Consider the following 12,424-nt stretch of genomic DNA (forward strand, 5'->3'; position numbering starts at 1 on the left):
GTTCAAACTGTCTTAAGGCTCTTGCAATGAAAAATCTCTCACTGTATTCAATGTTTGCCTCAAATTGTAGCTTTATTTTTTCTCACCCTTCACACTCAAACTTCTCAAAAGAATGCCCACTACTTGCCATTTTCATTTCTTCACTTTCCCCTCACACCTCACATTCTAATTTTACAACTTCTGCATAATCAAAACCACTTTTACTAAGATCATTGGCAATCTCCCTGTCGTTAAATCCAATGTACCACCTTCAGACTTCTGACTTAACATCTCACCATGTACCTTTGACACTACTGTCCTTTTTCTCTTTCCGGAAACACCTTTCTTTGGTTTATGTACACCATATTTTTCTGGCCACTTGAGGCCCATTTCTTTTTAATCAACTCAAATGTTAGAGCTCCTGAGAGACAGGCCCTGAGCCCTCTTCTCTTCTTGATCCTTGCCCTCTTCCTAGATGATCTCACCAGTCACCTTGGCTTCATTGTTGTGTGTCAGTGGCTTCAAACGAGTCCTCCCTGCTGAACTCTAGATACAGTTTGCGTCTCTGAGGCATAACAAGTAAATTGTACCTAGACTTCCACTCAGCATTTTATCTAGCAAACTCTGCTTCTCCTTCAGTGTTTCCTATCTCAGTAGATGGCCCCCACAATCTTCCCAAATGCTAAAGGCAGAAATATGAGACTCAAAATGTGCTGACCACATCACCGTCCCTTGAATCTTGTCATGGGAGAAAGAGAATGAGGCAACCGTATGACAGGAGGCAGTGAACTGAGACTGGCATTTCAGAGTCCAAGATGGTGGAGGTGGAAAAGTTTCAGGCAGTGTTGAATTTCAAAAGATGACTAGGGCCTGGCCAAGTAGCTCAGTTGGTTAGAGCATCGACCTGAAATACCAAGGTTGTGGGTTCGATCCCTGGTTAGAACACATACAAGAAACAACCAATGGATGCATAAATAATTGAAACAACAAATCAGTGTTTCTCCCTTCCTCTCTCTCTAAAATCAATCAGTGAATTAAAAAAATTAAAAGAAACAATGACTAGGAGTGTACATGGCTCAAGTGGCGGGAAACTGAATGAAGGTCCTTAGATTGAGAAGGGTAAGGCAACTATGAGGTTAACATGTTGAGAATTTCTACATCTTTCTAAGAAAAAAAAAAAGCTTAACTATCTACACACATTTAATCAAAGAATAGGAATTAGTTTTTCCTTAATTAACATTGCCTGGGTACAAAATGTTTTCCCAGGAATTAGTGGACACGTAATTCTAAATGATATCTAGTAACATAGAAACAGATCCTGAGAAAAATAGTGATATTCTATACTGTTAAACATTAGACTGTGTACCTCTTTTTCCCAATTAGGAGAATATGAGTTTTTCCTCCTAACATTGCCCTTTAAAGGTAGAACTAATTTAAAGGCTCTGGTCTCTTGGCAACCATAGCTGATTCACACACTCAGTGTGGATAGTAGATGTGGTCTTCTGAAAAGATTCAAAGTTACTATCTATGCTTCCCAGAGAATGATTTTTAAATGTATTTAAACGGCACATAGCAAGGTATTTGAACAGAGATAAGAGTTCTTTTATCTCTGGAGTTGTACGCTATTCGTAATCTTCACGACAATTAAATCTATTCCAAGTTTCTTGAACTGCGCCCTCTTGCCAGGCTACAATAGTAGAACACAAGCTTGCTTGCTCTCTTTAATTCAGGGATTTGCATTCGCATTTGGTCTTCTGTACTACTCACAGGAAAATGTTAGCACGTTGTGATTCATTACAATACTGTTCTAGCCACTACACTGGCTGATGCACCAGTTCATTCTGACTAAAGACCTACTCCCTCATTCAGGATTCAACTTCTAAACTTCTTAAGTCAAGAGTCACAACCTTTGTGGAAAAACCTCTTGTCACATACAAGATTACAAACTACAGTAGTAGAGGAAGCTGTCAAAATGACACAGTAAGCTGTTTGCAGGAAATTTAGTTGTGGCCAAGTAGTTTTTTTTTTCCCTTTTCCAGGCCAGAAATACAAATTCACATAATTACTTTCAACATACATCAGTGAGAGGAAGGTCAGAAGTTCTCAAGTTTGATTTTTGTGTTTACCCCATAGGCTCTAACACTTAGTCAGGGGCTTTCAAATGGATTGAATTTGATTTCTTTTATTTTCTTCGAAATAATGAATGTTATAAGTGCTTGGTCAGCAGTTTAAGGAAATTACTAAAAACATCCTTACAGGCAATGTGGAAAGGGCACAAAGAACTGGAGAGAGAAGTCAAGCAATTTTCAAAGAAGCCTGAGAAAGAAATTCATTAGCAAATTAAGTTCTTTCCAGACATAAGGGGTTTCAGGGACCATTTACAGTTTTTTAGCTCTATTCAGCCACCTACCTTTCTGTTCCTTTCATCTCTAGCTGAAGTGTTTTCCTGTCATAGTTCTGCTGATTAATGAAATAAAAGAAGTGAAACTTCTTAAGACTGTCTTCTTACTCTTTTTGGCTCACCTATGAGCTGTCTCTAGCACAGGCCCAGGCACAGTTAGAATATTCATGGCAGAAAGAGGCTCATCATTCTGAAATAACAGTGAAATGAGCTTCTTTCATGTTTCATCTTGTGAATCAACATATACAGTGTTCATCAAACATAAATATTTAGCTTAAAATATTATTGAAGAACACTAGTGCATCATCCCTGCAGATCAAAACGTAGAACAGCTTCTGCCCCCTGTTCATTGCATTGATGTTTTTGCTTCCTTTGGGCTTGTACGACATGATTAGTGTGTGCATTGTAACTAATAATATATTGTTATATCATTGTTATTGTACTCCACAATAATGGTTTAATTTGGCCTATTTTTGCAATATGTACGAATGGGATTATACAGTACATAACCCAGCTTCCTTAACTTCGTCTTCCATGCTCAAGATTTAGCCACGCTGTACACTGTATTGTGTAAAAAAAGCAAGATTTATCCATGCTGTTGTATACATGGAACTAGTTCATTCATTTTCTTACTGTATAGTATACTATGGTATGGGCCTACCTCCATTGGTGTTTTCAGTTCTCCTGCTGAGTTGTTCTTGTTTGGAGCTGCTACTAATTATGCTGTTGGAAACATTCTAGAGCAAGTTTTTTGGTGTATGTACGTAAGAATGTCTGTGGGATTTAGATGTCTAGACATGGAATTGCTAGGTCATGGACTATATACATGTTCAGCTTTATTGTTAGACTATTCAAAAGGGATTTTACAATGTATACTTCTCTCAACAGTGCCTGAGAATTTTTATTGTTCTACCTCCTTGTTAAAATAAGGTGGGGCAAATGTAGGTTTACAGTTGTTTGTATGGAAAATAATAGTGATTAATAAATAATAAATAATACATGAATAAACTGTGTTTTGCGTACTCAACTATAAACCTGCTTTTGCCCCACACTGTATTTGGCGCTACCATTTATTTCTAAACTTTTTGCCATTCTGATATGTGTGTATTATCAGATGTTTTATTTTTTTTCACTCTGCTGCATCTCTTTGTGGTTTCAACTAGCATTCACCAAATAGCCAATGATGCTAAGCATCTTTTCATATGATCTTGACATTTAAATTCCCTCTATAGAGATATGCCTGTGCCTGTGGTTCTCCTGTTTTCCCCTTTCGGTGTCTGTCTGTTACTCATTTGTAAAAGGTCTTTATTTCTCAACAGGAGGGTTGATCTTAATCATCTCGTTCACCCTTACCAGAAGCTGGAAGCATTAACATATACATTTTATTCGTATGTACTTTATGCTATCAGTTTCCTTGGTGGTTCACAGTGGCTGCCTGTAAAGTTGAAAATGATTACAATAATTAAGCTAAAATATATTTAATCTGTAACAGACCTGCTATTTTAATTTTTATGCAGTTCTATTGTCAATATTTGCCTTCTGTTTTTCATTACTTGTAATAAGTTGACTTAGTGACAATTTTATCACTTGGAAATCTCCATCAGTCAGTCCATCTCATCTTTTTCAAGTACAAGGACAAATTAAAGTATATTTTCAATGAAACCATATTTAAGAATATGTAATATTAAATTAAAAGAGATAATATTCTTAAGTTATTAACACATAACAAGAACTAAAAAACATTAGTTATTAGACTTTATTTAAGACCAGCATTAATATTACCTTTCTGAATCCTTACTCATTAAAAGTAGATAATCTAGCCCTGGCTGGTGTGGCTCAGTGGATTGAGTGCTAAGCTACGAAACAAAACAAGGGGTTGCTGGTTTAATTCCCAGTCAGAGCGCATGCCTGGGTTGAGGGCCAGATCCCCAGTGTAAGGTGCATGATAGGCAGCCATACATTAATGTTTTCCTCCCTCTCTTTCTCCCTCCCTTCCTCTCACTGTAAAAATAAATTTTAAAAATCTTTATTTAAAAAATCTTTAAGAAAGTAGATAATCTGGGTGTTGTGGAAGTTCTAGGAACCAGAATTTTTATTAACCAGAATGCTTTATTTCTTCTAAAATATTGTACAGCTGCACTGTCAATCAAAATCTAGAAGAGAAAAATCTTTAAATAGTCTTATATATCTGATCTATAAAATTCCATTGTAATACATCTTCAAATATCCTTTTTCTTTGTAAACATTCTTTCTGCTTTTTCTCCTTCTGAGGTCTATCAAAAGAGGAAGCACTTCTCTGAGAACAATACCAGTCCTCTAGAGCAGGGGTCCCCAACAGCCAGTGGTACTGGTTCCTGGCCTGTTAGGAACATGGCCGCAAGAAAGTTCGTCTAAGCTCCGCCTCCTGTTGTGTGGGAGGGGTGGTGAGTCTTCCATGAAGCCTGTCCATGGTGCCAAAAATGTGGGGGACTGCTTCTCTAGAAGGCTTGGTTAAATATGAAATCCTGTCTCCTGTAGTTACATAACAGATTGCAAAAGGATATTAGCGTAAATGAAAACGTAACTCAAACTTCAAGAAAGTATATATTTCTGGTGCTTTGCAACTCATCACGCTGAAAACTTGCAAAACTAAATGAAAAATATTAGCATTAGCTATAGAAGGCAATTTCTGGCAACTCTCCTTCAGAATAAGGAATTCAAAGAAAGAGGATCATTTCTTTTGATTCTGAAGAATTTCCATTTGCTTTACAATGCACTTGGGACAGAAAGGTACCAAGGCCTCCAGTTATTGATGTCTCCATGGCATCCTTGGAAACTGTGCTGGAGGAAACTTATGGACTCCAGGTCTTCCTTCTGTAACAGTTATGCCCTAAGTTGCCTTCTTAAGTATTTTACAAAATGTAAATGCTTGATGTTTTGATAGACACCACCAGTCTCAGAGTAGTACAGAATCCTTTCAGCATAAACCTTCTTTGAAAATTAAAGGTTCACCATCCTCTATGTGAAGACCTATAAGTTTAACACCTGAAATGCTTTAGTAACTTTTTTTGACTTACTACTTTTGCTCTAGGGCACCAGAATTTTCATTTCTCTCTTTGTTCAAAGAACAGATTTTATAATAGATTTAAATATTATGTCCTCATACAAATTCAGCATGACAGAAAATGTACAGAGACTCTTTGAAAAGCTTAGGATTTGATGGGATCCATTTATCAACCTTATGGAACTGGATGTTAGCAGCATAATCTATATTTCCACTTGGAGCTTGAGCATATATACTATATGATTGCATTGTGCCAAAGTCTAATAGAACACAGACCATCTATTAATAAATGACTGAACTATGAGAGGATATCTTTGCTGAGTTTACATTATCATTCTAGGTTTAGACATGATTATTTTTTGTCACAAAGAAAAATGTAATGACCCAAATACATTCTGCCAGTAGTATTTATAAATTACAAAATGAACATGGAAATGGAATACTGAGATTATTAATTAAGCAGGGGCGCTTTTTAAAAAAACAAAAATTAGATATTTCATGGTAAATGAACACACATCACTGACTACCAAAGGCCCTGAATATCAAGGTCTTATTAATGGAGGAGCAGAGCAAGGCTGAGTATGAAACCTACCCGAAGAGTCCACATCTTAAAAGAGAGGTGACAGGCTTTCTGTGAGATGTGACTATAAAAGTTAACAGCACAGGCTGTAAGGAGTTGAATTGCTTGGTTCGAACCTCAGTTTCTCTGCTTGATGGCATGGTTCCTCAAGCAAATTGTTGTCTTCCATTATTTATCTCAAAAATATTTTTGAAATACAGCGGAGATACATAAAATAATATTTAAATGGCATGTACTTACTTCTCAAAATAAACATGTTAAAATTTTGAATTTTTTAAATTTAGATAACAACTGTGAAGACAATAGTTGAAATCTCTAGTCCTCTTCCCAGGCCTTTCCTTTGCTTCCCTCTCCAGATGTGACCACTTCAATTATTTGGATGTATATCCTGTTCAGGAGTCTACAGTCTATACATGTGTTTCAGGGGGCTATTCTTAAAATAATTGGATGTGTAAGAACTTGAGCTTGGCACCAGCAGGCTTTTGAGCTAATGGGCTCCAGCTTGCTGTGAAGAAGTAAACAAATAGAGGCCAATATACAGGGGCCATGTTTGGCTCATTTATATAACAGTGCATCGAAATAAAACTGTGCTTTTTTTCTTTCTTTGTTCATAGTTTCCAACACTTTCTTAAAGTGGTTATTTTCCACTTGAAACCGTTTGATGGCTAAGAGCAGGAACTTTGCCTTCAGCAAGCCGGAGTCCAGCTTCATTTCCTGGCCATGCGACTTTGGGCAAGGTATGGAAACAGTTTACATTTCAATTTCCTTATTGGGAAAATGCAAATAATAATAGTCACCTTACAGGTCTGATGTAAAAAAAATAAGTGAAAGAATACATGCAAAATATTGGCTCAGTACCAAGAGTGCAGTATGTTCTCAAAAAAACCTAACCACTATTATTATTGTTTTTGCAGATATGCGCATTTAATGATGTGAAGATGCCTTTTTTGCTTGTCAGTAATGGTCAAACGTTGGTGCTTTCATATAGTGCAACCCAACACAGAACATGACAACTCCTCTGACTTGGGGGCCTGGTAGTTTGCCTCCCAGGCTTTGACTCAGTAGGCTGGAAGCAAGTAAGCACCTGCCTTCCTAACCCTTAGCTACATTGAGAATTCTCTAAGCCCAAAAGCACTTACCACCTTGTACTATTTCTTCCATGATGTGAGCAAGGCTTTTCCTGTCCAGTTCTGCCTGTGAGAAACTGGGCTTTCGCTGCCTCCATCAAGGGGTGAGCCAAGCACAGCCATGGGTCAAATCAGCTGCCACCTGTTTTTGTCATGAAAGTTTTATTGGAACACAGCTATGCCCACTTGTTCATATGTGTATTGTCTATGGTTGTTTCACACTGCAACAGCACGGTTGGGCAGTTGTAATGGACACTGTAGGTCCACAAGGCAGAAAACCATTTACTCTCTGCCCCTTCACAGACACAGTTTGCGGACCCATGGTCTGGAATGGAGACCCGCAAAACAGAGTCTGCGTGTCTCAGGGACGGGGAGTTTTATTATAGTGCAGCGGGCAGAAAACTCTTATTGGTGGTTACTTTTCTCTTAAAAAAGGGAAAACACAAGATCTTCTAATATGTCACATGTGGTGTCACATTGCCACCCTCATTCCTCCTCTCCATCCTGTTCCAGAGACATCTGAAGACAGGACTGCACCCCACGACGGGGGGAGGAGCCAGCAACGGTGCCTCTACCTCCACGTTCTCACTGTATCATGAGACAAGGGACTTTACAAACACCCATTCAATATGTCATACAGGTTGTATTACCCAGTGTATCAACTCGAGCCTCCCAAACAGACAAGAAACTTTAAAAGATACCAGTAAACAATACTATTAATAAGATAATACTACTAATGTGAGCACCAGGGGGGAAATGAGACCTGAAATCAGTCAGGTTAGGAATGAAAACAATCCAATCCAATCTAATAAAAAAGTCAGCTAAGAGAAATTATCAAGAGGATTACTTGAAATGAAGGTTCTCATGTAGTACAATCAAGACTAAAACTCAATTATCTATTGTGTTTAAGCTATTGGTAAATGAGAAAATGAAGCATCCTAATTAGCAAGATTTGTAAGAACTATTTTATTTAATTTCTATAATATTAAATTTGCAGACTGGCTTTCTTTTTTAAGGTACAAAGCACTATCAGAACTGTAATATATGCATATAAATTTAAAATAAATGCATAACCAAGTATATAACGTAGATGGCTACTCAAATTCCCCCTTGGAGCAGTGTATAATAAATTAGAATTGGGCACCATGGCTTCTATATAGCACAGTTTCTTTCGTAATGCCTGTACTCACTGGCTTTTCTGTGGGTGACTCTCTCTTCCTTTTTCAAGGCTGGGCTTGCAGCTACAGTGTTACTGCTCATCTCCTAAGCTGGCAACATCTCCAGGCCCTGCTGGGTCATTATTGGGTAACCTTTTAACTTAGAATAAACATCCTCCAAGCTGCATCTTAAATAACTTGGCAGGGGAGGGGGAGGCAGGAGGCTGTAGCTGGTGGGGAAGGTAGATGTTGTTAGTGTAGAAAAATCATGCAAGTCCTAGGTATATAATATTATAGTAAAACCAAGTTTCCTAAGTAGCCTAGTACCAATGCATTCACATGCCAATACATTTATTCCCCCAGTCTCCCAGGTGGAGGACAGAGTCTAGGACAGCTAGAGACCACAGGTTGGTGGGTTCTGGCCAGAAGTTGTCTCTTCTTCTGGTTATCCCACTTACTTTTATACGTATACATTTTCTCCTTGTGCCATGATGCGTAAAAAGGTTGGGAAGCAATTAAAAACCATAGGCAAACTCCTGACCTCATAGGGGTTGCATCCTACTATAAAACCACAATGAAGCAGTAACTAGTATAGTGATCATTTACAATTACTTCATTACCTTTGAGATAAGTGCTAAGTACTGGATGCTGAGAAAGCATATACTGGAGATCTATTGTATCTGGGAATCAAGAAAGGATTTTTTGGTGGAAAATATACTTAAACTGAGAACCATGTAATGAGCACGAAGTTTTCTATGTTGCAGGTGGAGGATTGGAGGAAGAGTGAGAACATTGAAAGCCCTGGAAAGAGTTTTTAATTTGATCCTAAGAGCAATTGGAAGTCATTGAAATGTTTAAACAGGACTTGTCTGGAGGGTATCCTGAAAAGGGTACCTTTGGTGAATTGACTGAAAAGGACCAGTTATTATTTGTTAAAATATATTTTATTGATTATGCTATTGCAGTTATCCCATTTCCCCCCTTCATTCCCCTCCACCCTGCACACCCTCTCCCACCCACATTCCCCTCATTTAGTTCATGTCCATGGGTCATAAGTTCTTTAGCTTCTACATTTCCCATACTATTCTTGCCCTCCCCCTGTCTATTTTCTACCTACCATCTATGCTACCTATTCTCTGTACCTTCTCCCCCTCTCTCCTCCTCCCACTCCCCTGTTGCTAACCCTCCATGTGACCTCCATTTCTGTGGTTCTGTTCCTGTTCTACTTGTTTGCTTGGTTTGTTTTTGTTTTTGTTTTAGGTGTGGTTGTTAATAATTGTGAGTTTGCTGCCATTTTACTATACATGTTTTTTATCTTCTTTTTCTTAGATAAGTCTGAAAGGGACCGATTATTTTTAAGGAAGACTGGACTGTCGTAGAAGCCCAGGACTACAGTCGGGCAATAGAGATCAAGGGAAGTGCCAAGGGTCAGATATACAGTTGTCTTGATTTGGGCCATAGAGATGAAGAAGGACATCTGAGGAGTGACTCCTGGGCCTCTGACTTTTCCAGACTGGGTGGATGGATGAGGGTGCCCTCTCCAGAGAGGAGGACCACTGGGTGGGAGAGAAAGCACGAGTCCCGTTTGCAACATGTTAGGATCGAGGTGCTGGAAGACAGTTCAGACACAAAGTGCAGCATAAAGAGAGAGGCAACCAGGGCAGTTGCTTGGGGTGGGATAGAAATGGACTCGAAGGAGGTTTTCTTTCTTTTTTTTTCCCAGATGAGAGAGACGTGATTATGATTAAAAGCTAGTTGAAACATCCTTTGTTCAAAAATCAGCTGTGTTCTAATGTGAGCACCATGGTGTCACGTGGAGAAGACTGGCCCACCTGCATGGCTAGACATCCCTATGTGTGGAGGTGGGAAATGGGTTGAAATACTTAAACAATAGCACATGCTTTCTAGTAAAAATGTGTGTGTGTGTATAGTTTCTAATTGCAATTCTTTATTAATATTTTACATCCATTCACGATCCAACAAATATTTATTGAGCATGTACTCCGTGTCTGACTCTGACAGAGGCCCTTAGCCCACATTCTTGTGGAGAAAACAGACTGTGATCAGGTTAAAATAAATCAGTTGTATATGTTATATTTAAAATAATATGGTAATACTTGTATAGTGATAGTATTAAAAATAAGTACATGTGATTTTAGTAGGGTAAGTGCTCCAAGTACAATAAAGCAGGGTAAAGCATAGAAAGAGTCTGAGATGAAAGGGGCAGGGGCATTAGGGAAGGCGTGGTCTAGGAAGGCCTTTCTGTGCGTCAGTGTCAGTCAGAGATCTGAATTATAAGAAGGAAGAAGGCAGCCATGAAAAGACCTAGGAGGAGAGCATTCCAGGGAGAAGAGCCATAACAGAGACATCTGAGAAAAGTGAGGGGAGGCAGCAGGGTAAAACCTGGGTGGTGCCCCCAGCCTGCGATGTACCACATAAGGCATGAGAAGGGCTTTATTACACACGCTACTGGAAGTTACCAGAGGGTTGTTGGCAGGAGAATGACATCATTTTACCTGCGCTTTGTTGGGAAGCTCACTTGGCTTTGGCCAGTAATAATCTTTTCACTCCAACTTTAATAAAGGATCAGCTTTGTTCCAAGGGTCCAGGCGTCTGTTATAACAGATTTTCCATGGGATTAGAGGCTTGCTTTGGTTATTCTTGGCGTGCAAAGCAAGTTTATTCTCGATTGCAGCCTTGGAGAGAGGAATTAGGACATGTGACTGTGTTGTGATTTCTGCCCATTTCCAACTGAAAGCAGCTGGTCAAAGGGTGACAGGAGCCACATGTGACCGTGTCCAGATGTCCATCGCCTTGGGTGTGTGGATTAACTAGATGCGAGAATCCTTTCACGAGGAATGCATATCAAATCATCACGGTGCGCACTTTAACTATCTTATAGTTTTATTTGTCAGTTATACCTCAGTAAAGTTGTGTGGGGGTGGGGCAGAAGATGTCCATGATCTGCTTGCTTGCTGATGAGCAAGGAAGAAAAAAGGGATCTTCAGGACCGGAGTTAAACATGGCATTGAATTGAACTTGAGGTTGTATCTAAACACCCATGAGGTCCAAGCAACACCCAAACAAATCTCTGAGAATCCCAGACCAGGTAGCAAGTGTTTCTTAAGAAGCTGACCTCTTACAGAAAGACACAAAAACCAGCAGAGTAGAAATTAGATGTGTGGGCTTTTGGCATTTGGAATATGTCAGAACATTTACAGTCATCGCCCCTTCCCAACCTGGTTTTGTTTTATTCATTTTGCATAGAAGCTTGCCTCTCACTTTGTATTTAAATCTACTGATGGGAAGGGATACCTCAGAGCTGGTTTCTGGCATTATCATGCAGCTTTTACAAGGCCAACCTCATTAGTAACCGTAGTGAAATTTCTGCAGGGAAACTTACTGGACCCAGAAATTAGAAATCTCAACAGAACGCCGAAGGGGCATGTGATCTCAGTAAGTTCAGCCTAAGAATGTAGGTGGTGCTTCCAAGCTCAAGGTTTCTGATTCTCTACACAAACCTTTCAAAGGGGGATTCTTCTGGAACAAGGCTCGGGGATGGATGTGTGATTACTAGTGGAATTACTCAGTTAAATAACGAACAGGGAATGCAGTGAACAGTGGGTGAGGCACACGCTGGACGGGTGATCTTCTATAGATGCTGCAAGACCTTTCTCTGGACTTCTTGAGAGGTGATGGTCAGTTGTTAACATGCTATTTCTCGAGATGTTTCAGTGTCCGACTCCAAGACTTCTTAAGGTTTACCAGCCTGATGAGTTCATTTTCAAGAATTGTTTCTCTTCTTTCCTGGAAAAGAAAAAAAAGCACACTTTATTCCTGATAGTCCTGGAAAAAATAAGCATTTCAAATGCATTGCTAGGCTGTTAAGAAAGAAAGAAATCTACAAAGGCTAAGGGGAAGGGCAATTCCCTCAATCTTTGTTATATAGGCTACACGGGGCCCAGGGAGCAGAAAATAAAGCCTAGGGCATGCTAAGGTGGAGCTTATAATAGGAAAACCTTCCACAAAGCTAAGACCCTGAAGAGCTTCACCCTTAGAGTTAAGGAGAACAAGAAATCAACCCATAATACAGAAGAGACAGCTCAGAAACCTCCCTACCCCGACCTTTTCTTATTT

This window comes from Phyllostomus hastatus, unplaced genomic scaffold (genome assembly GCF_019186645.2).
Source record: "Phyllostomus hastatus isolate PE091 unplaced genomic scaffold, TTU_PhHast_1.1 phas_scaffold_12, whole genome shotgun sequence".
Taxonomy (NCBI): Eukaryota; Metazoa; Chordata; class Mammalia; order Chiroptera; family Phyllostomidae; genus Phyllostomus; species Phyllostomus hastatus.